At 42.2% G+C, this 22,033-nt stretch overlaps 1 non-coding gene across 1 annotated transcript; it reads left to right on the forward strand.

The window, feature by feature from the left end:
* Positions 1-16,795: 16,795 nt before the first annotated feature.
* On the forward strand, positions 16,796-16,903 carry LOC112708535 (small nucleolar RNA R71). Its single transcript, XR_003156389.1, has one exon. It is a non-coding gene; the product is annotated as a small nucleolar RNA R71 (small nucleolar RNA).
* The last annotated feature ends 5,130 nt before the right edge of the window (positions 16,904-22,033 follow it).

Consider the following 22,033-nt stretch of genomic DNA (forward strand, 5'->3'; position numbering starts at 1 on the left):
TGTTTGGGCTTTCCTGTGACTTGGCCGAGCTCTTTGAGAAGAGGTCGGGTTGTCCTGACCTGAAGAGGTCGGTCGCTTTGCCTGTAGAACATCCCGGGTCGGACAGCTCGACCCAGGGTATGAACAGTGCCCCTGCTTGAGCTCGGTCTTCTCTTTTTGAGGCCGAGTCCTTGACTTCGGTCCTTCTTCGGTGAAGCCGAACTCAAGCATTTTGTCGATTCCTTTCTTTGTAGAGTCTTTTTTGAATGTAGAACGTTTTCCTCTAAAAGCGCGCGCTTTTTGTATTAGCGCTTTTTTGGGAACGCAAGCGGTTTTATCATCCGCATTTAATTGGCATTAATTGCCCCATTCTCTCTTGTATTTTATTTTGAATCTCTCAATCAAAAAATGGTTTCCCTTCTTCACTTCTCTTCCGTAACTCCTTCCTTTACTCTCTCATCTTCTGTTTCTTGCCCAGAGTTTGTAGTTTTTTCTTTGTGACGTCTGTTCTGTTAACTCCCAGTCTAAAAATTCCAAATTTTCAACAAAAGGAAAACCTTTCTTTTTCAAATCAGGTAAATCAGCAAGAAAAGAGGGACATAGAGTACGATACTGAATAACTCCCTCATAAAAATCATGGTTCATGGCAGATTTGAAACGAGGGGGTTATAGTCTGAGTGAGATATCATGAAGTGTGATTTGTGAGCAAAAGGATCAATGTCTGGTTCTCTAACAGATTTGAGAGGGCGATGAGGGTTACCTCTTTGTGAGCGCACTGGAACCGACCTGGATTTGGATTGTGTTGGTTTGGGAATGGGTTCTTCAGTCGCCGAATGTTTGCTTTTGGATGAGCTAGGCTTTGCAGAACCATGTTTTGAGGAGCCATGCTTGGAAGGTGTGGCTTTTGGTGGTGGCGTCGGTTTGGCAGAGGCAGGGAACCTTGGCGTAGTCTTGGTTCGTGCCATGGGAGCGGTGCGAGGAAGAGAGGTTGGAGGAGAGGGTGAAGGAGTAAAAGTAGGGTCTTGAGAGCGTGTTCATGGTCTAGGAAGCTTATGAATCTTTTCACGCGATGCTCTTTTAACAATAACTTTCTTCCCCATTTGGTTAGATTTAGGCTTTTGATGGAAGAGAAGCAGTGGAGTGAGAGAGAAGAAACCGAAGAGATTGAGGAGAAGTTATGGAGGGAAGAGAGGGTGTGTTGGTAACTGTTCATATCCTAGGGTCGAGTTATCCGACCCGGGATGTTCTACAGACAAAGCGACCGACCTCTTCAGGTCAGGACAATCCGACTTCTTCTCAAAGAGCTCGGTCAAGTCACGAGAAAGCCCAAACAAAGGGCCCAAATAGAAGAACACGCCCCAGATCCTAAGGCAGCCCAAGCCTACAAGAGAAGGGCGGTTCCCTTAAAAGATAAGATGACCTCTCTCAAAAGATAAAGATAAGATAAGATAACTAACTTATCTTATCCAAAAAGGTCACTCCACACCATTATAAATACACTGGAGCACCCAGGTATAACTCATACTCTGATTCTACTCAATACCTGTTTAAACAAAGGATCAGCAGCACTTTCAGTCCCACAAGTCGGACACACCAGCTCCGGCCACTATACACCTGCCGGACACGTCAGCTCCGACCAACACAGAAGATCTCTACCGAGATCGACCTACAGTTTCAGGTAACCCCCGAAATATTGGCGCCGTTGCCGGGGACCTGGAAGTCATCCCCACACCATGGCAGACAACCATGACAACGACCACGACTCAGGTTTGGAAGCTAGAATGCTACACAAGAACACGGATGCTATACTTAAAGATACCCGGAGCCCAATGGAGACAAAAATTCATCAAATCCAGGGGTGATAGAAGCACTTCAAAATCGATTAAAGCAACTTGAGAAAAAAAGCCCAACATCAATGCGAAAAAGAAGAGGATCTACGTCGGGAGATAAGGCGGCGCCGAGAATTAGAAGATAAGCTTGTGAAACTCGAAGCTGATCTCAAAACTAAAGCTACTCGATCCACCCCAGATGATAGCTCTCACAAAGATCAAGATCCATTCACCAGGGAAATTATGAAAACCAAAATCCCAAAAGATTTCAAACTTCCGGATATGACTCTGTATGATGGCACCTCAGACCCCAACCACCATCTCAGCAACTTCAGAAGTAGAATGTACCTCACTGACGCCTCAGATACAGTCCACTGCAAAGCCTTTCCAACAACTCTTACCAAGACAGCCATTAGATGGTTCGACAATCTACCTCCAAAATCCATCTCGAGTTTCGACGACCTGGCCAAAAAGTTCCTGGCCCGATTTTTCATACAAAAGGACAAAGCCAAACACGCACCCAGCCTACTAGTGATCAAGCAAGGAGATCGGGAGAGTCTTCGTAACTACATGGAAAGATTCAATTAAACATGCATGGACATACAAAGTCTACCAACAGAAGCTGCCATCATGGGCCTCATAAATGGCCTACGAGAAGGACCATTTAGCCAATCTATATCAAAGAAGTACCCGGCATCCCTAGACGAAGTACAAGAACTGGCGCAGAAGTACATCAACATGGAGAAAAATTCTCGACTTGGGGAAGCCTCGAGGTTCGGTTCTGCCTACCGAGATAAAGATAAAGAATCCAAGAAAAAAGAAGATCGCTCCAGAGAGAAAATCAAAAAATATCATAACTACACCCCTCTTAGGGTATCCTTGGTAGATATTTACAATGAAGTCTTCCATACAGAAAACATACCCCCCGCTCGGCCACTTAAAGGTAAAAGGGGAGGAGGAAATCGGAGCGAATACTGTGAGTATCATCGAGTCCGAGGACATTCCACCAACGAATGCTTTGACTTGAAAAATGTCATTGAGGAATTAGTAAGGGAAGGAAAACTAGATCGGTTCCTAGCCAATCGGGACGAAGAACCGAGAAAAAGAAGAAGGGATGAAGATGTCGGACGATCTGAACAATCACCCCGCACACCGGAAAGACATGTCCACGTGATACACGGCGGATTTACTGGAGGAGGAATCTCCAAATCATCCCACAAGCGGCACCTCAAAGAAGTATACCATGTCGAAGGCAAGAAGGAAGCACCAGACATCCCAGCAATCACGTTTACCAAAGAAGATGCATCCGGAATCATCTTAGGACACGACGACCCCATGGTCATCACAATCATATTGGCAAATGCCAACCTCCACCGTACATTAATTGACCAAGGAAGCTCCGCCGACATCTTATTCAAAACTGCCTTCGACAAGCTCGGCTTAGAAGAAAAAGAGCTAAGAGCATACCCGAACAGCCTGTTCGGACTTGGGGATACCCCAGTACAACCACTGGGATACGTATCGTTACATACAACCTTTGGAAAGGGGAACCAATCCAGAACACTCAAGATAGACTATATCGTGGTCGACGTAAGCTCAGCCTACAATGCCTTAATAGGTCGGACAACATTAAATCAACTCGGCGCAATAGTTTTAACTCCACATCTATGTATGAAATTCCCAACTGCAGAAGGGATAGCTACAATAAAAGCAGATCAAAAGATGGTGCGTCACTATTATAATGAAAGTCTAAACCTCCGAGGCGAAGGAGGAGAGTTCCACACAATCGAACTCGGCGGAGATCAGAGACGAGAAGAACTCCGCCCACAACCCAAAGGAGAAATAGAAAGAGTCCAGATGGGAGACACCTCGGACAAAACAACTAATATTGGCACGATCCTGAAAGGAGACGCAAAAGAATCACTAATACGGTTTCTACGAGATAATGTTGATCTCTTCGCATGGAAAGCTGCCGACATGCCAGGCATAGATCCCGAACTAATAAGCCACAAGCTGGCAGTCTACCCGGGATCCAGGCCGGTACAACAAAGACGAAGAAAACTCAGGCCAGAACGGTCTCAGGCTGTAGAAGAACAAGTACAAGCACTACTAGAGGCAGGGTTCATAAGAGAAGTTAAATACCCACTATGGCTAGTAAACGTCGTCTTGGTGAAAAAGTCAAATGGGAAGTGGCGAATGTGTACCGACTACACCGACCTCAACAAAGCCTGCCCAAAGACCCTTATCCACTCCCAAGCATCGATGCTCTAGTAGATGCCTCATCAGGATATAAGTATCTCTCGTTCATGGACGCATACTCAGGCTACAACCAGATTCCAATGTATCCACCGGATCAAGAAAAAACCTCGTTTCTCACACCAAAAGCAAATTATTGCTACATCGTAATGCCTTTTGGCCTTAAGAACGCGGGAGCCACTTATCAAAGGCTAATGAATAAAGTCTTCTCGGACCACATCGGAAAAATCATGGAGGTCTATGTGGATGACATGTTGATAAAGACACAAAGTGAAGAAACATTACTAAACGACTTGGTTCAAGTGTTCAACACCATACGGAAGCATGGCATGCGACTCAAGTTGGCTAAATGCACCTTCGCAGTGAAAGCAGGTAAATTCTTGGGCTTTATGCTCACACAAAGAGGAATCGAGGCAAATCCAGATAAGTGCCAGGCCATACTCAACATGAAAAGCCCGACCTGCGTCAAAGAGGTACAACAACTCAATAGAAGATTGGCGGCCTTGTCCAGATTCCTAGCAGGGTCAGCAGTAAGATCCCTCCCCTTCTACGCTACCTTAAGAACTTCGAGTGGATAACAGAATGTGAACAAGCCTTCCGAGACTTCAAAGAATTCTTGGGACAGCCCCCCATCCTATCTCGACCACAAGAGGGAGAACCACTCATATTGTACCTCGCAGTAGGAAGTCAGGCAATAGCCTTAGCACTAATTAGAGAAGATGAAAGGGGACAACAACCCGTCTACTTCATTAGTAAAGCACTACAGGGGTCAGAGCTGAACTACCAGAAAATAGAGAACTTTGCCTACGCTCTGATACTCGCATCCCGACGACTTCGCCCATACTTCCAAGCGCACACCATTAAAGTTCGAACCAACCAGCCCATAAAAGGGATATTGCAGAAAACAGATCTAGCAGGAAGAATCCTACAGTGGGCAATCGAGTTGTCCGAATTCGACCTCCAATACGAGACGTGAACAGCCATCAAATCACAATACCTAGCCGACTTCATTGCAGAATTCACAGACACCACGGAAATCCCCAAAGAGTGGAACATATACGTAGATGGTTCCTCGAATAAAACTGGAAGCGGTGCAGGTGTGATAATCGAAAGCAACCAAGGAACCCAACTTGAGCTTTCCCTGAAATTTGGATTCCCGACCTCAAACAACCAGGCAGAATATGAAGCGTTATTAGCTGGCTTGAAGCTGGCTAGGGAAGTTGGAGCTCAGAAACTCAACATCTACAGTGACTCACAAGTCGTTACCTCGCAAATAACGGGAAGCTACCAAGCCAAAGATCCTACCATGAAAAAATATTTGGATAAAACCAAAGAACAGCTCGGACAACTCGGGGAATATAGGATCTGCCACATACCCCGCGAGCAAAATGCTCGAGCTGACGCACTCTCAAAACTAGCCAGCACCAAACCAAGGGGCAACAATAGAAGCCTCATCCAGGAAATATTGCAGAACCCATCAATATCAGAAGAAGAAAAAATCCTAGCCATAACAGGTCGGGATCAAGGATGGATGACCTCCATAATTAACTACCTCAAAACAGAAGCGCTCCCCACAGATAAAAAGGAGGCAAAAGAGGTTAAAAAGGGAGGCACAGTACTACACTATCATAAACAACACCCTATACAAAAGAGGGATCTCAACACCATTGTTAAAATGCGTACCGACTTCCAATACAAAGGAAGTCTTGGAGGAAGTACACAACGGCATTTGTGGCAATCATCTCGGAGCGCAATCTCTCACCAAAAAGATACTACGGGCGGGATTCTATTGGCCAACTCTACAAAAGGAAGCTACTGAATTTGTAAAGACATGTCCACCATGTCATAAGCATGCCAACTTTCACATCGCCTCGCCGGAAAAGCTCATCAGCGTAACCTCACCCTGGCCATTTGCAAAGTGGGGACTCGATCTTCTCAGAGCCTTTCCCCAGGGATCGGGACAAGTCAAGTTCCTCATAGTAGGGGTAGACTACTTCACAAAATGGATCGAGGCAGAACCCCTAGCCAACGCCACTGCTCAAAGAAGTCAGAAATTCCTATATAGGAACATTATTACAAGGTTTGGGGTTCCATACTCCATCACCACGGATAATGGCACCCAATTCACAGATGCAGGCTTCAGAAAACTAGTAGCTGACTTGAACATAAAACACCAGTTCACCTCCGTCGAACATCCCCAAGCTAATGGACAAGGCGAAGTAGCCAACAAAGTCATATTGGCCGGGCTGAAACGGAGGCTACAAGAAGCAAAGGAAGCTTGGGCCGAGGAACTTCCACAGGTCCTATGGGCGTATTGAACAACTCCACATTCCACTACGAACGAGTCACCATTTCGATTAACATACGGAGTGGAGGCAATGATTCCAATAGAAGTTGAGGAAGGGTCTCCCCGAGTAGTCCACTATAATGAACAAACCAACTCTCAACTTCAAAGAGAGGAGCTCGACCTACTTCCGGAAATCCAACAGAGAGCTCGAATCAGAGAAGAAGCACTAAAGTGGCGAATGGCTTCCAGATATAATCAAAAGGTAGTGCCAAGAAGTTTCCCTGAGAATGATCTCATCTTAATCCGAAATGATATTGGAACAACTCGACCCAGAGAAGGAAAGCTGGCAGCCAACTGGAAAGGACCCTACCGAGTCACAGAGGTACTTGGGAAGGGCTACTACAGACTGTCCAAACTCGAGGGACGAGAACTCCCCAGATCATGGCACGCCTGTAACCTAAGAAGGTACTCTAGTTAGATAAAAGTCTCATCACAAGATGCACTCTTTTTCCTGAAAAGGTCTTTTAATGAGGCGTCAAGATTGAGATTTAATCCGACTTAAGGGTATGAAAAACTCCCGCCTGTATATATTTGAACTTTCTTTAAATAAAATACATTTCAGATATTCTACAAGTTCTCATGACGCATTAATCTGAAGCATTCATCGTCCGATTATAAAGCAACGGATCGAACAGAAAATGAAGAACAGATTCACTATACGATCTCGATAGGAATGATCGACCGACAAAGGTGAAAACGCGATTCACCTAAAGATCGATTAAACCAGGACAGAAACCACAATCTACAAATCGGCAAAAGATGAACACAGAATAATGCAAGAAGTTATCAAAAGTGATCCCAAAAAGAGCCTGACGAGGTCTTATGGATTGCTATATAATAACTTAAAAAGACTGGCCGACACTAAAAAGTCAGACCAAGTCAATCCAAGTTATCAGCAAATCCCTGGAAAGAGGTCTGGCCAACCCTATTAAAGTGGAATTGCTATAACTTAGAAGAGATCGACCTAACGAAGTCGGTCTCCTACAAAGACAAGTTGTAGAAGTAATCCCTGAAAGAGACCTAATAAAGGTCCAAGAAAGAGGATTACAAAAACAACTTAGAAGAGATCGACCTAACGAAGTCAGTCTCCTACAAAGACAAGTTGTAAAAGTAATCCCTGAAAGAGACCTAATAAAGGTCCAAGAAAGAGGATTACAAAAACAACTTAGAAGAGATCGACCTAACGAAGTCGGTCTCCTACAAAGACAAGTTGTAAAAGTAATCCCTGAAAGAGACCTAATAAAGGTCCAAGAAAGAGGATTACAAAAACAACTTAGAAGAGATCGACCTAACGAAGTCGGTCTCCTACAAAGACAAGTTGTAAAAGTAATCCCTGAAAGAGACCTAATAAAGGCCCAAGAAAGAGGATTACAAAAACAACTTAGAAGAGATCGACCTAACGAAGTCGGTCTCCTACAAAACAAGTTGTAAAAGTAATCCCTGAAAGAGACCTAACAAAGGTCCAAGAAAGAGGATTACAAAAACAACTTAGAAGAGATCGACCTAACGAAGTCGGTCTCCTACAAAGACAAGTTGTAAAAGTAATCCCTGAAAGAGACCTAATAAAGGTCCAAGAAAGAGGATTACAAAAACAACTTAGAAGAGATCGACCTAACGAAGTCGGTCTCCTACAAAACAAGTTGTAAAAGTAATCCCTGAAAAAGACCTAACAATGGTCCAAAAAAGAGGATTACAAAAATAACTAGGAAAAAGATCGACCTAACGAAGTCGGTTTCCTACAAAGATAAGTTATAAAAGTAATCCCTTAAAAAGACCTGACAAAGGTCCGGAAAAGAGGATTACAAAAATAACTTAGAAGGGGACCAACATAAAGAAATCGGTTATAAGGCGCTAAAAATACAAACAAAAGCGAGAAAACCGAGAAACAAGTCGGACCCCCCACAGTCACGACCTCAAAAGGATCCAAGCTACAAACAATAAGTATGAAAGCAATTCAAAGAGGCCAAGCAGCAAGATTCCAATAGATACCCTGTTAAAGCACAATGAAAGCATAGTATGATAAAGCTTCAAGAGGCCACCAAAATCAACCTCAGGGAAACCATTTTGTTTTCAAAATAAAGTTGCTAAAATAGCAACTGGAGTATCAACAGTCAATAAAACATCATTTCACAAAAAAGAGTTCAAAGCCCACAAACCGGGCTATTTACATAAATACTTAAAGGAGATCAACCAAGATCTGGAGCCTTCCCGGCAGCATCAGTACGGGGAGAAGGAGGGCAAGTCTGAATAGGCACAGCATCTACAGTTCCATCATCCTGGTTCAAAATCTAGCAATCCGGATCGGACGTAACGGGAGGAACTGAGGAGGTCGACACTTTAAGAGAAGGCACTGGGGGAGGGTCAGCATCATCATCATCCTGGTCATCAGGGACAATCTTACCATCCCTCACAACATTGTCCAGGCTGACGAGAGTCAAGTCAGCATCAGGAGCAATAATCCGGAACTGCTCCATCAGGTTCTCGGAGGTAGCAGTTACGCTGCCCACAAGGTGACCCTGAAGCTCGGCATAATTAACCCGAGCAGTTTCCAAATCATCTTGGAGATGCATCAACTCCCTATAAGCTGAGACATAGCTATCCTTATGCTTCAGTGCCATGTCCTCAGCCAACTTCAAAGAAGCAACCAAGGCAATAGAGCTGGCCTTCTCACCCTCCAGCTCCTTCTCCACCTTCGCCAACTTCACCTCCAACTCGTCCTTCAGACCCTTGATCCGATCAAATTCTGACTTGGCCTCCTCCATGAAGGATTTTGTGGCATGAATCGGAATCCCCTGCACTTTTCGGAAAATAGCGGCACCCATATAAGCCATCTTCACACTACTTTTGGTGATAAAATCCAGATGCTGAAGAAGAGACACGTCGTCCATGGAAAGCCCACCATAAGGGGCAATTTGTTGGTCAACAAACTCGATGGCATCAAAGTCCGGGGCATCCAGGTTAAAAGGCTCGGATGTTTTTTGCTTTTTCAAGGGAGGGACACCAGAAGCAACGGCAGAAGTCTGTGGAGGATCGACCTGATGAAACCGGGGAGTAGGAATTAATTTCCTCAGCCCGAGAGAACTCAGCACAGGAGGCTTCACTGGGATCTGAGAAGACCCCTCGCCAGCCACTTTGGCCGAGATGTTCAGAGCAGCAGTTGTTTTCTTTGCCCTTTTAAAAGCCTTCATGGAGTCGTTGTTCTTTGACATCTCTACAAATACAGAAATAGCCACAACAAAGAGTTATGGTCACAAACAGGAGGAAGAAAAAATTAAGAAACAAGTATAAGAGACAAGTCAGACATGTACCCAAAACAGTCCGAACCAAGGATGGGTCATTCAAAAACCTTTTTGTATCAAGATGGGGTGGTTTCCTCCATAGATCCTCAAGAACAACAACAAAGGCACGCTCAACATCATCAAGCATCTCCCAGGTATAACGAGACACTCTCACATCCCTCTGCCACTCTAGAGGGAAAGAAGGCTCATCATTTTCATCAAGAAAAAAGGGGCGGGCCCCCTCGACAGCACGAACCTTAAAGAAGTAATTCTTGAAGTACTTAAAGGACTCATCATACATAGAAAAAACTTTGTGGCCCTGGGCGGACCTGAAGGAAACCCAGGAAGCTTTCTTTTTTGAAGAACCGCCAGGCTTGGCGGAAACAAACAAATAAAGGAAAAGAGTCTGGGAAGGTGTTACATCTAATTCACGACAGAGAAGTTAAAATTTTTTAATAAAACCCCAGGAATTAGGGTGAAGCTGGGATGGGGCAATATTACACGACCATAACAGGTCGGTCTCGAAAGCAGTAAAAGGAAAAGTAACGTTCAACTGGCTGAAGAAGTATTCATAGGCATAGAAGAAGGGACGCTCCCTCTCAATGGAAGTCGAAAAACAAACTCTCTCATCAGAATCAGGAGCAACAAGCTCGTAATCCTCCTCACGGGCATTGTTAACACAAATCCTATGGCGCTTCCTCAGCTCGGTGCAAAACTCAGCATCCACAACAGAAACACACAACAAAACAAGGGAGTCCAGCCAATCGGACATCCCCTCATGAACTCTGGAAGACATCTCTACAATGTTATTGCGAGAAGACATGAGGCTGGTGCACGAAATTGTGATCATCAATGGCGCCATCAACATGGTACGCTCAATTGCAATCTCAACTCTTTATCACAACTTCGCACAACTAACCAACAAGTGCACTGGGTCGTCCAAGAAATAAACCTTACGCGAGTAAGGGTCGATCCCACGGAGATTGTTGGTATGAAGCAAGCTATGGTCATCTTGTAAATCTCAAGTCAGGCGGATTCAAATTGTTATGGAGGATTGATAATTAAAAGATGAATAAAACATAAAATAAAGATAGAGATACTTTTGCAATTCATTGGTGAGAATTTCAGATAAGCGTATGGAGATGCTTTGTCCCTTCCGTCTCTCTGCTTTCCTACTGTCTTCATCCAATCCTTCTTACTCCTTTCCATGGCAAGCTGTATGTTGGGTATCACCGTTGTCAATGGCTACAGTCCCATCCTCTCAATGAAAATGTTCAACGCGCTCTGTCACAGCACGGTTATTCATCTGTCGGTTCTCGATCATGTCGGAATAGAATCCAGTGATTCTTTTGCGTCTGTCACTAATGCCCCACAATCGCGAGTTTGAAGCTCGTTACAGTCATTCAATCCTTGAATCCTACTCAGAATACCACAGACAAGGTTTAGACCTTCCGGATTCTCAAGAATGCCGCCATCAATTCTAGCTTATACCACAAAGATTCTGATTAAGGAATCCAAGAAATAAACATTCAAGCCTTGTTTGCATGTAGAACGGAGGTGGTTGTCAGGCACGCGTTCATAAGTGAGAATGATGATGAGCGTCACATAATCATCACATTCATCATGTTCTTGGGTGCGAATGAATATCTTAGAACAAGAATAAGCTGAATTGAATAGAAGAACAATAGTAATTGCATGAATACTCGAGGTACAGCAGAGCTCCACGCCTTAATCTATGGTGTGTAGAAACTCCACCGTTCAAAATACATAAGTGATAATGGTGATCATTGGCTTCGGCCCCAAAGAGGGAACCAGAAGAACCAAGATGAAAATACAATAGCAAAAGGTCTTATTTATAGAGAACTAGTAGCTTAGGGTTTACAGAAATGAGTAAATGACATAAAAATCCACTTTCGGGCCCACTTGGTGTGTGTTTGGGCTGAGCATTGAAGCTTCTATGTGTAGAGACTTTTCTTGGAGTTAAACACCAGCTTTTGTGCCAGTTTGGGCGTTTAACTCCCATTTTTGTGCCAGTTCCGGCGTTTAACGCCGGGCAGTCTTGAGCTGATTTGGAACGCCGATTTGGGCCATCAAATCTCGGACAAAGTATGAACTATTATATATTGCTGGAAAGCCCAGGATGTCTACTTTCCAACGCATTTAAGAGCACGCCAATTGGGCTTCTGTAGCTCCAGAAAATCTACTTCGAGTGCAGGGAGGTCAGAATCCAACAGCATCTGCAGTCCTTTTTAGCCTCTGAATCAGATTTTTGCTCAAGTCCCTCAATTTCAGCCAGAAAATACCTGAAATCACAGAAAAACACACAAACTCATAGTAAAGTCCATAAAAGTGAATTTTAAATAAAAACTAATAAAAATATAATAAAAACTAACTAAAACATACTAAAACCATACTAAAAACAATGCCAAAAAGCGTATAAATTATCCTCTCATCACAACACCAAACATAAATTGTTGCTTGTCCCCAAGCAACTGAAAATCAAATAGGATAAAAAGAAGAGAATATAAAATGAACTCCAAAAACATCTATGAAGATCAGTATTAATTAGATGAGCGGAGCTTTTAGCTTTTTGCCTCTGAACAGTTTTGGCATCTCACTTTATCCTTTGAAATTCAGAATGATGGGCTTCTATAGGAACTCATAATCCAGATAGTGTTATTGATTCTCCTAGTTAAGTATGATGATTCTTGAACACAGCTACTTTATGAGTCTTGGCCGTGGCCCAAAGCACTCTGTCTTCCAGTATTACCACCGGATACATACATGCCACAGACACATAACTGGGTGAACCTTTTCAAATTGTGACTCAGCTTTGCTAGAGTCCCCAATTAGAGGTGTCCAGGGTTCTTAAGCACACTCTTTTTGCCTTGGATCACAACTTTATTTTTACCCTTGCCTTTTGGTTTAAAGGGCTATTGGCTTTTTCTGCTTGCTTTCTCTCTTTTTTTTTTTCGCATATACTCTCTCTCTCTCTTTTTTTGAATACACTGCTTTTTCTTATTTCAAGAATCATTTTTATGATTTTTTAGATCCTCAGTAACATGTCTCCTTTTTCATCATTCTTTCAAGAGCCAACATTCATGAACAACAAATTCAAAAGACATTTGCACTGTTCAAGCATACATTTAGAAGTCAAAGTATTGCCACCACATCAAAATAATTAATCTGTTATAAAATTTGAAATTTATGCAATTCTTCTCTTTTTCAATTAAGAACATTTTTCATTTAAGAAAGGTGGTGGATTCATAGGACATTCATAACTTTAAGGCATAGACACTAAGACACTAATGATCGTAAGACACAAACATAGATAAACATAGGCATAAAAATTCGAAAAACAGGAAAATAAAGAACAAGGAAGCTAAAGAACGGGTCCACCTTAGTGATGGCGGCTTGTTCTTCCTCTTGAAGATCTTACGGAGTGCTTGAGCTCCTCAATGTCTCTTCCTTGTCTTTGTTGCTCCTCTCTCATGATTCTTTGATCTTCTCTAATTTCATGGAGGAGGATGGAATGTTCTTGGTGCTCCACCCTTAGTTGTCCCATGTTGGAACTCAATTCTCCTAGGGAGGTGTTGATTTGCTCCCAATAATTTTGTGGAGAAAAGTGCATCCCTTGAGGCATCTCAGGGATTTCATGGTGAGGAATTTCCTCATGTCCATGAGTGGGATCTCTTGTTTGCTCCATCCTCTTCTTAGTGATGGGCTTGTCCTCATCAATGAGGATGTCTCCCTCTATGTTAATTCCAACTGAATTACAGAGGTGACAAATGAGATGAGGGAAGGCTAACCTTGCCAAGGTAGAAGACATGTCTGCCACCTTATAAAGTTCTTGGGATATAACCTCATGAACTTCTACTTCCTCTCCAATCATGATGCTATGAATCATGATAGCCCGGTCTATAGTAACTTTGGACCGGTTGCTAGTGGGAATGATTGAGCGTTGGACAAACTCCAACCATCCCCTAGCCACGGGCTTGAGGTCATGCCTTCTCAGTTAAACCGGCTTCCCTCTTAAATCTCTCTTCTATTGAGCACCCTCTTCACAAATGTCTATGAGGACTTGGTCCAACCTTTGATCAAAGTTGACCCTTCTAGTGTAGGGGTGTTCATATCCTTGCATCATGGGCAAGTTGAATGCCAACCTTACATTTTCCGGACTAAAATCTAAGCATTTCCCCCGAACCATTGTAAGCCAATTCTTTGGGTCCGGGTTCACACTTTGATCATGGTTTTTGGTGATCCATGCATTGGCATAGAACTCTTGAACCATTAAGATTCCGACTTGTTGGATGGGGTTAGTAAGAACTTCCCAACCTCTTCTTTGGATCTCATGTCGGATCTCCGGATATTCACTCTTTTTGAGTTTGGAAGGGACCTCAGGGATCACCTTCTTCATGGCCACAACTTCATAGAAGTGGTCTTGATGCACCCTTGAGATGAATCTCTCCATCTCCCATGACTCGGAGGTGGAAGCTTTTGCCTTCCCTTTCCTCTTTCTAGAGGTTTCTCCGGCCTTAGATGCCATAAATGGTTATGGAAAAACAAAAAGCAATGCTTTTACCACACCAAACTTAGAAGGTTTGCTCGTCCTCGAGCAAAAGAATAAAGAAGAGAGTAGAAGAAGAAGAAATAGAGGAGATGGAGGTGGCTTTGTTTTTTGGCCAAGGGGGAGAAGTAGTGTTTAGGTCGTGTGAAAATGAGGGGGTGAAGATGGGTTTATATAGGGGGTGGAGAGAGGGGTAGGGTTCGGCCATTATGGGTGGGTTTGGGAGGGAAAGTGGTTTGAATTTGCATGGTGAGGTAGGTGGGGTTTTATGAAGGATGGATGTGAATGGTGAAGAGAATGGTGGGATTTGATAGGTGAGGGATTTTTTTGGGGAAGAGGTATTGAGGTGATTGGTGAATGGGTGAAGAAGAGAGAGAGTGATGGGGTAGGTGGGGATCCCGTGGGGTCCACAGATCCTGAGATGTCAAGGATAACTCATCCCTGCACCAAGTGGCGTGCAAAAATGCTCCTTCTGCCAATCCTGGCGTTAAACGCCGGGCTGTTGCCCATTTCTGGCGTTTAACGCCAGCTTCTTGTCCATTCCTGGCGTTAAACGCCAGTCTGGTGCCCCTTTCTGGCGTTAAACGCCCAGAATGGTGCCAGACTGGGCGTTAAACGCCCATTTTGCTATCTTCACTGGCGTTTAAATGCCAGTAAATTTTCCTCCAGGGTGTGCTATTTTTCTTTCTATTTTTCATTCTATTTTTGCTTTTTCAATTGTTTTTGTGACTTTACATGATCATCAACCTACAGAAAATATAAAATAACAAAAAGAAAATATAACATTAGGTTGACTCCCAACAAGCGCTTCTTTAATGTCAGTAGCTTGACAATGGGCTCTCATGGAGCCTCACAGATGTTCAGAGCAATGTTGGAACCTCCCAACACCAAACTTAGAGTTTGACTGTGGGGGTTCAACACCAAACTTAGAATTTGGTTGTGGCCTCCCAACACCAAACTTAGAGTTTGACTGTGGGGGCTCTGTTTGACTCTGTTTTGAGAGAAGCTCTTCATGCTTCCTCTCCATGGTTACAGAGGGATATCCTTGAGCCTTAAACACAAAGGATTCTTCATTCACTTGAATGATCAATTCTCCTCTGTCAACATCAATCACAGCCTTTGCTGTGGCTAGAAAGGGTTTGCCAAGGATGATGGATTCATCCATGCACTTCCCAGTCTCTAGGACTATAAAATTAGCAGGGATGTAATGGTCTTCAATCTTTACCAGAACATCCTCTACTAGTCCATAAGCTTGTTTTCTTGAATTGTGTTCCATCTCTAGTGAGATTTTTGCAGCTTGTACCTCAAAGATCCCCAGCTTCTCCATTACAGAGAGAGGCATGAGGTTTATGCTTGACCCTAGGTCACACAGAGCCTTTTCGAAGGTCATGGTGCCTAATGTACAAGGTATTGAGAACTTCCCAGGGTCCTGTCTCTTTTGAGGTAATTTCTGCCTAGTCAAGTCATTCAGTTCTTTGGTGAGCAAAGGGGGTTCATCCTCCCAAGTCTCATTACCAAATAACTTGTCATTTAGCTTCATGATTGCTCCAAGGTACTTAGCAACTTGCTCTTCAGTGACATCTTCATCTTCTTCAGAGGAAGAATACTCATCAGAGCTCATGAATGGCAGAAGTAAATCCAATGGAATCTCTATGGTCTCAGTGTGAGCCTCAGATTCCCATGGTTCCTCATTAGGGAACTCATTGGAGGCCAGTGGACGTCCATTGAGCTCTTCCTCAGTGGCGATCACTGCCTCTTCCTCCTCTCCAAATTCGGCTATGTTGATGGCCTTGCACTCTCCTTTTGGATTCTCTTCTGTATTGCTTGGAAGAGTACTATGAGGGAGTTCAGTAACTTTCTTACTCAGCTGACCCACTTGTGCCTCCAAATTTCTAATGGAGGACTTTGTTTCAGTCATGAAACTTTGAGTGGTTTTAATTAGATCAGAGACCATGGTTGCTAAGTCAGAGTGGCTCTGCTTAGAATTCTCTGTCTGTTGCTGAGAAGATGATGGAAAAGGCTTGCCATTGCTAAACCTGTTTCTTCCACCATTATTGTTGTTGAAACCTTGTTGAGGTCTTTGTTGATCCTCCCATGAGAGATTTGGATGATTTCTCCATGAAGGATTGTAGGTGTTTCCATAGGGTTCTCCCATATAATTCACCTCTTCCATTGATGGGTTCTCAGGATCATAAGCTTCTTCTTCAGATGAAGCGTCCTTAGTACTGCCTGGCACAGTTTGCATTCCAGACAGACTTTGGGAAATCATATTGACTTGCTGAGTCAATATTTTGTTCTGAGCCAATATGGCATTCAGAGTATCAATCTCAAGAACTCCTTTCTTCTGATTCGTCCCATTGTTCACAGGATTCCTTTCAGAAGTGTACATGAATTGGTTATTTGCAACCATTTCAATGAGTTCTTGAGCTTCTGCATGCGTCTTCTTCAGATGAAGAGATCCTCCAGCAGAGCTGTCCAATGACATCTTGGACAGTTCAGACAGACCATCATAGAAGATACCTATGATGCTCCATTCAGAAAGCATGTCAGAAGGACACTTTCTGATCAATTGTTTGTATCTTTCCCAAGCTTCATAGAGGGATTCACCTTCCTTCTGTCTGAAGGTTTGGACTTCCACTCTAAGCTTACTCAATTTTTGAGGTGGAAAGAACTTTGCCAAGAAGACATTGACTAGCTTTTCCCAAGAGTTCAGGCTTTCTTTAGGTTGTGAGTCCAACCATATCCAAGCTCTGTCTCTTACAGCAAAAGGGAATAGCATAAGTCTGTAGACCTTAGGGTCAACCCCATTGGTCTTGACAGTGTCACAGATTTGCAAGAATTTAGCTAAAAACTAATGAGGATCTTCCAATGGAAGTCCATGGAACTTGCAATTCTGTTGCATTAGAGAAACTAATTGAGGCTTAAGCTCAAAGTTGTTTGCTCCAATGGCAGGGATAGAGATGCTTCTCCCATAGAAGTCGGGAGTAGGTGCAGTAAAGTCACCCAACACCTTCCTTGCATTGTTGGCATTGTTGTTGTTTTCGGCTGCCATGTCTTCTTCTTGTTTGAAGATTTCTGTTAGGTCCTCTACAGAGAGTAATGCTTTAGCTTCTCTTAGCTTTCGCTTCAAGGTCCTTTCAGGTTCAGGGTCAGCCTCAACAAGAATGCTTTTGTCTTTGCTCCTGCTCATATGAAAGAGAAGAGAACAAGAAAATATGGAATCCTCTATGTCACAGTATAGAGATTTCTTGAGGTGTAGAGGAAAAGAAGAATAGAAGGAGAAGGTAGAAGAATTTGAACTTATCAAGAGAGATTGAGTTCGAATTGTTGATAGTGGAGGAGTGTTAGTCCTTAAATAGAAGGATGTGAGAAGAGGGGAAGAATTTTCTAAAATAAAGTAAAAGATTTTGAAACAATTAAAAGAAATTTTGAAAATTTGATTGATGATTTTCGAAAATTAAAGTTGGGAAAGAAATAAGGTGATTTTGAAAAAGATTTTGAAATTAGAAATCAAAAAGATATGATTGAAAACTATTTTGAAAGAGATGTGATTAAAAAGATATGATTGAAAAATAATTTAAAAAGATTTGATTTTTAAAATTAATGACTTGGCTAACAAGAAATTTAAAAGATATGATTCAGACATTAAACCTTTCTCAACAGAAAAGGCAACATACTTGAAATGTTTGAATCAAACCATTAATTGTTAGCAAGTATTTTTGAAAATGGAAAGAAATTGATTTTGAAAATATATGATTGAAAAGATATGATTTAAAAAAGATTTGATTTTAAAAAATTATGAAAACTTGAAAAAAATTTTGCATTAAAAACAAAATCTTCCCTCTTGTGCCATCCTAGCGTTAAACGCCCAGAATGGTATCCATTCTGGCGTTTAACGCCCAAAATGCTACCCTTTTGGGCGTTAAACGCCCAGCCAGGTACCCTGGCTGGCGTTTAAACGCCAATTTTCCTTCCTCACTGGGCGTTTTGAACGCCCAGCTTTTTCTGTGTAATTCCTCTGCTGTATGTTCTGAATCTTCAATTCTCTGTATTATTGACTTGAAAAGACACAAATTAAAAATTTTTTGAATTTTTAATGATGAGGAATAATCAAAATGAAACTAAGATCAAATAAACAATCCATGCAAGACACTAAACTTAGAAGTTTGTATACTACTGACACTAACAAATTGAGAATGCATATGATAAACAACAAAACACTCAGGACAAGAGAATTTAAAGATCAGAGCAAGTAAATCATCAAGAACAACTTGAAGATCAATGAAGACACATGAATGAATTCGAAAAATGCAAGAAGAACAGAAACATGCAATTGACACCAAACTTAAAATGAGACACTAGACTCAAACAAGAAATATTTTTGGTTTTTATGATTTTGTAATTTTTTTTGGATTTTTCGAAATTTATGTGGAAAAAGAAAATAAAGAGGATCAAAACTTTTAATAAAAATTTCAGGAATCATGTAATGTTAGTCTAAAGCTGTAGTCTAAAAAGATTAGACATGGCTAGCCAAGCTTCAGCAGGACATTGCATTCAAGAGCTAAATTGATGAGAATCAATCAGCTTTGGTGATGATAAGTACATCACCTTGAAACTCTAGAATTCATTCTTAAAAATTCTGAAGAAAAATACCTAATCTAAGCAACAAGATAAACCATCAGTTGTCCAAACTCGAACAATCCCCGGCAACGGCGCCAAAAACTTGGTGCACGAAATTGTGATCATCAATGGCGCCATCAACATGGTACGCTCAATTGCAATCTCAACTCTTTATCACAACTTCGCACAACTAACCAGCAAGTGCACTGGGTCGTCCAAGTAATAAACCATACGCGAGTAAGGGTCGATCCCACGGAGATTGTTGGTATGAAGCAAGCTATGGTCATCTTGTAAATCTCAGTCAGGCGGATTCAAATGGTTATGGAGGATTGATAATTAAAAGATGAATAAAACATAAAATAAAGATAGAGATACTTATGCAATTCATTGGTGAGAATTTCAGATAAGCGTATGAGATGCTTTGTCCCTTCCATCTCTCTGCTTTCCTACTGTCTTCATCCAATCCTTCTTACTCCTTTCCATGGCAAGCTGTATGTTGGGTATCACCGTTGTCAATGGCTACAGTCCCGTCCTCTCAATGAAAATGTTCAACGCGCTCTGTCACAGCACGGCTATTCATCTGTCGATTCTCGATCATGTCGGAATAGAATCCAGTGATTCTTTTGCGTCTGTCACTAACGCCCCACAATTGCGAGTTTGAAGCTCGTTACAGTCATTCAATCCTTGAATCCTACTCAGAATACCACAGACAAGGTTTATACCTTCCGAATTCTCAAGAATGCCGCCATCAATTCTAGCTTATACCACGAAGATTCTGATTAAGGAATCCAAGAAATAAACATTCAAGCCTTGTTTGCATGTAGAACGGAGGTGGTTGTCAGGCACGCGTTCATAAGTAAGAATGATGATGAGCGTCACATAATCATCACATTCATCATGTTCTTGGGTGTGAATGAATATCTTAGAACAAGAATAAGCTGAATTGAATAGAAGAACAATAGTAATTGCATTAATACTCGAGGTACAGCAGAGCTCCACGCCTTAATCTATGGTGTGTAGAAACTCCACCGTTCAAAATACATAAGTGATAATGGTGATCATTGGCTTCGGCCCCAAAGAGGGAACCAGAAGAACCAAGATGAAAATACAATAGCAAAAGGTCTTATTTATAGAGAACTAGTAGCTTAGGATTTACAGAAATGAGTAAATGACATAAAAATCCACTTCCGGGCCCACTTGGTGTGTGTTTGGGCTGAGCATTGAAGCTTCTATGTGTAGAGACTTTTCTTGGAGTTAAACGCTAGCTTTTGTGCCAGTTTGGGCGTTTAACTCCCATTTTTGTGCCAGTTTCGGCATTTAACGCCGGGCAGTCTTGAGCTAATTTGGAACGCCGGTTTGGGCCATCAAATCTCGGGCAAAGTATGAACTATTATATATTGCTGGAAAGTACAGGATGTCTACTTTCCAACGCAATTAAGAGCGCCCCAATTGGGCTTCTATAGCTCCAGAAAATCCACTTCGAGTGTAGGGAGGTCAGAATCCAATAGCATCTGCAGTCCTTTTTAGCCTCTGAATCAGATTTTTGCTCAGGTCCCTCAATTTCAGCCAAAAAATACCTGAAATCATAGAAAAACACACAAACTCATAGTAACGTCCAGAAAAGTGAATTTTAAATAAAAACTAATAAAAATATAATAAAAACTAACTAAAACATACTAAAAACATACTAAAAAGAATGCCAAAAAGCGTATAAATTATCCGCTCATCAGAGGCCAACTAACCCTACAAGTAAGAAAAGAAGATGGGGTTATCACAAACAACTCGGTCAATACTTCTCAGGCAATGGAACACAGAAAAGGAAAACCCCAAGACTCAAACCAAAGTCCTGGGACATCCTTTGGAGGCAGTAACAAAGCAAGGTTTCCAGGAAAAATCTACAGCTTGCATCCCAGCATTTCTCAGAAAGAATTCAAAACAGCAAACACTTTTCATCAAAGAAAAACACAAAAAAGAATTACAAGTCTACCAAGCATAAAGCATTCCCAAACATCAAGCACGCCAAGCAGAGACTATTATATAGCAACCTTTTTCAAGATCAGACAAAAAGCAATCTCCAAAAGCGAGAAACAGATGCAGATTTTCTATCGGTATCAGACAGGAAACAACCAGAAGCAACAATAAAACCCTAGAAATCCTTGACAAAAATGCCAAGAAAATCCATAAGAGAAAGATAGGAAAAACATGTTACAGCGACAAGCAAATACAAGACCACGAAAAGATTCAAACTTTCAAACATGCAAAATCAAAACTTCACCAAAAAACTGAAGACGAAGCTACGAAAGAAGCAAGAAAGCTAGTACTAACCTGGAAAGAGCGGCGAGCTTCAAAGAAATTGAAGATGGAAGACGAAATCTGGGAATGCCTTCTCACGAGCAAAAGAAAGAACGTGAACAAGAGCAATGTCGCAGGGAGAAACGCAAAACTCCAGGCTCCAGAAATGCCAAACGACGCCGCAACACAAAGAAAGCAGAAGCGCAAACAAAAAATAGAGAGCGGAGAGAGCGGAGAAAAGAATTTACGAAAAGGACAAAGGGAGAGAAACCGTTTCTGGGTTTTCAAAAATTGAAATAAAGAGCCAAAGGGAAACGGGGCAATTAATGCTCAAATTAAAGAAGGCAATAAACCCTCGCGCGTTCCCAAAAAAAGCGCCGATTTAAAAGCGCGCATCTTTTAGAAGAAACGTTCTACATTCAAAAGCGACTACAAAGGAGTCAACAAAATGCTTGAGTTCGGCTTCACCAAAGAAAGATCGAAGTCAAGGACTCGATCTCAAAAAGAAGACCGAGCTCAAGCAGGGGCACTATTCATATCCTAGGGTCGAGTTGTCCGGCCCGGGATGTTCTACAGACAAAGCGACCGACCTCTTCAGGTCAGGACAATCCGACTTCTTCTCAAAGAGCTCGGTCAAGTCACGAGAAAGCCCAAACAAAGGGCCCAAACAGAGGAACACGCCCCAGATCCTAAGGCAGCCCAAGCCTACAAGAGAAGGGCGGTTCCCTTAAAAGATAAGATGACCTCTGTCAAAAGATAAAGATAAGATAAGATAACTAACTTATCTTATCCAAAAAGGTCACTCCACACCATTATAAATACACTGGAGCACCCAGGTATAACTCATACTCTTATTCTACTCAAT

The sequence above is a fragment of the Arachis hypogaea genome, chromosome 8, assembly GCF_003086295.3.
Source record: "Arachis hypogaea cultivar Tifrunner chromosome 8, arahy.Tifrunner.gnm2.J5K5, whole genome shotgun sequence".
Lineage (NCBI taxonomy): Eukaryota > Viridiplantae > Streptophyta > Magnoliopsida > Fabales > Fabaceae > Arachis > Arachis hypogaea.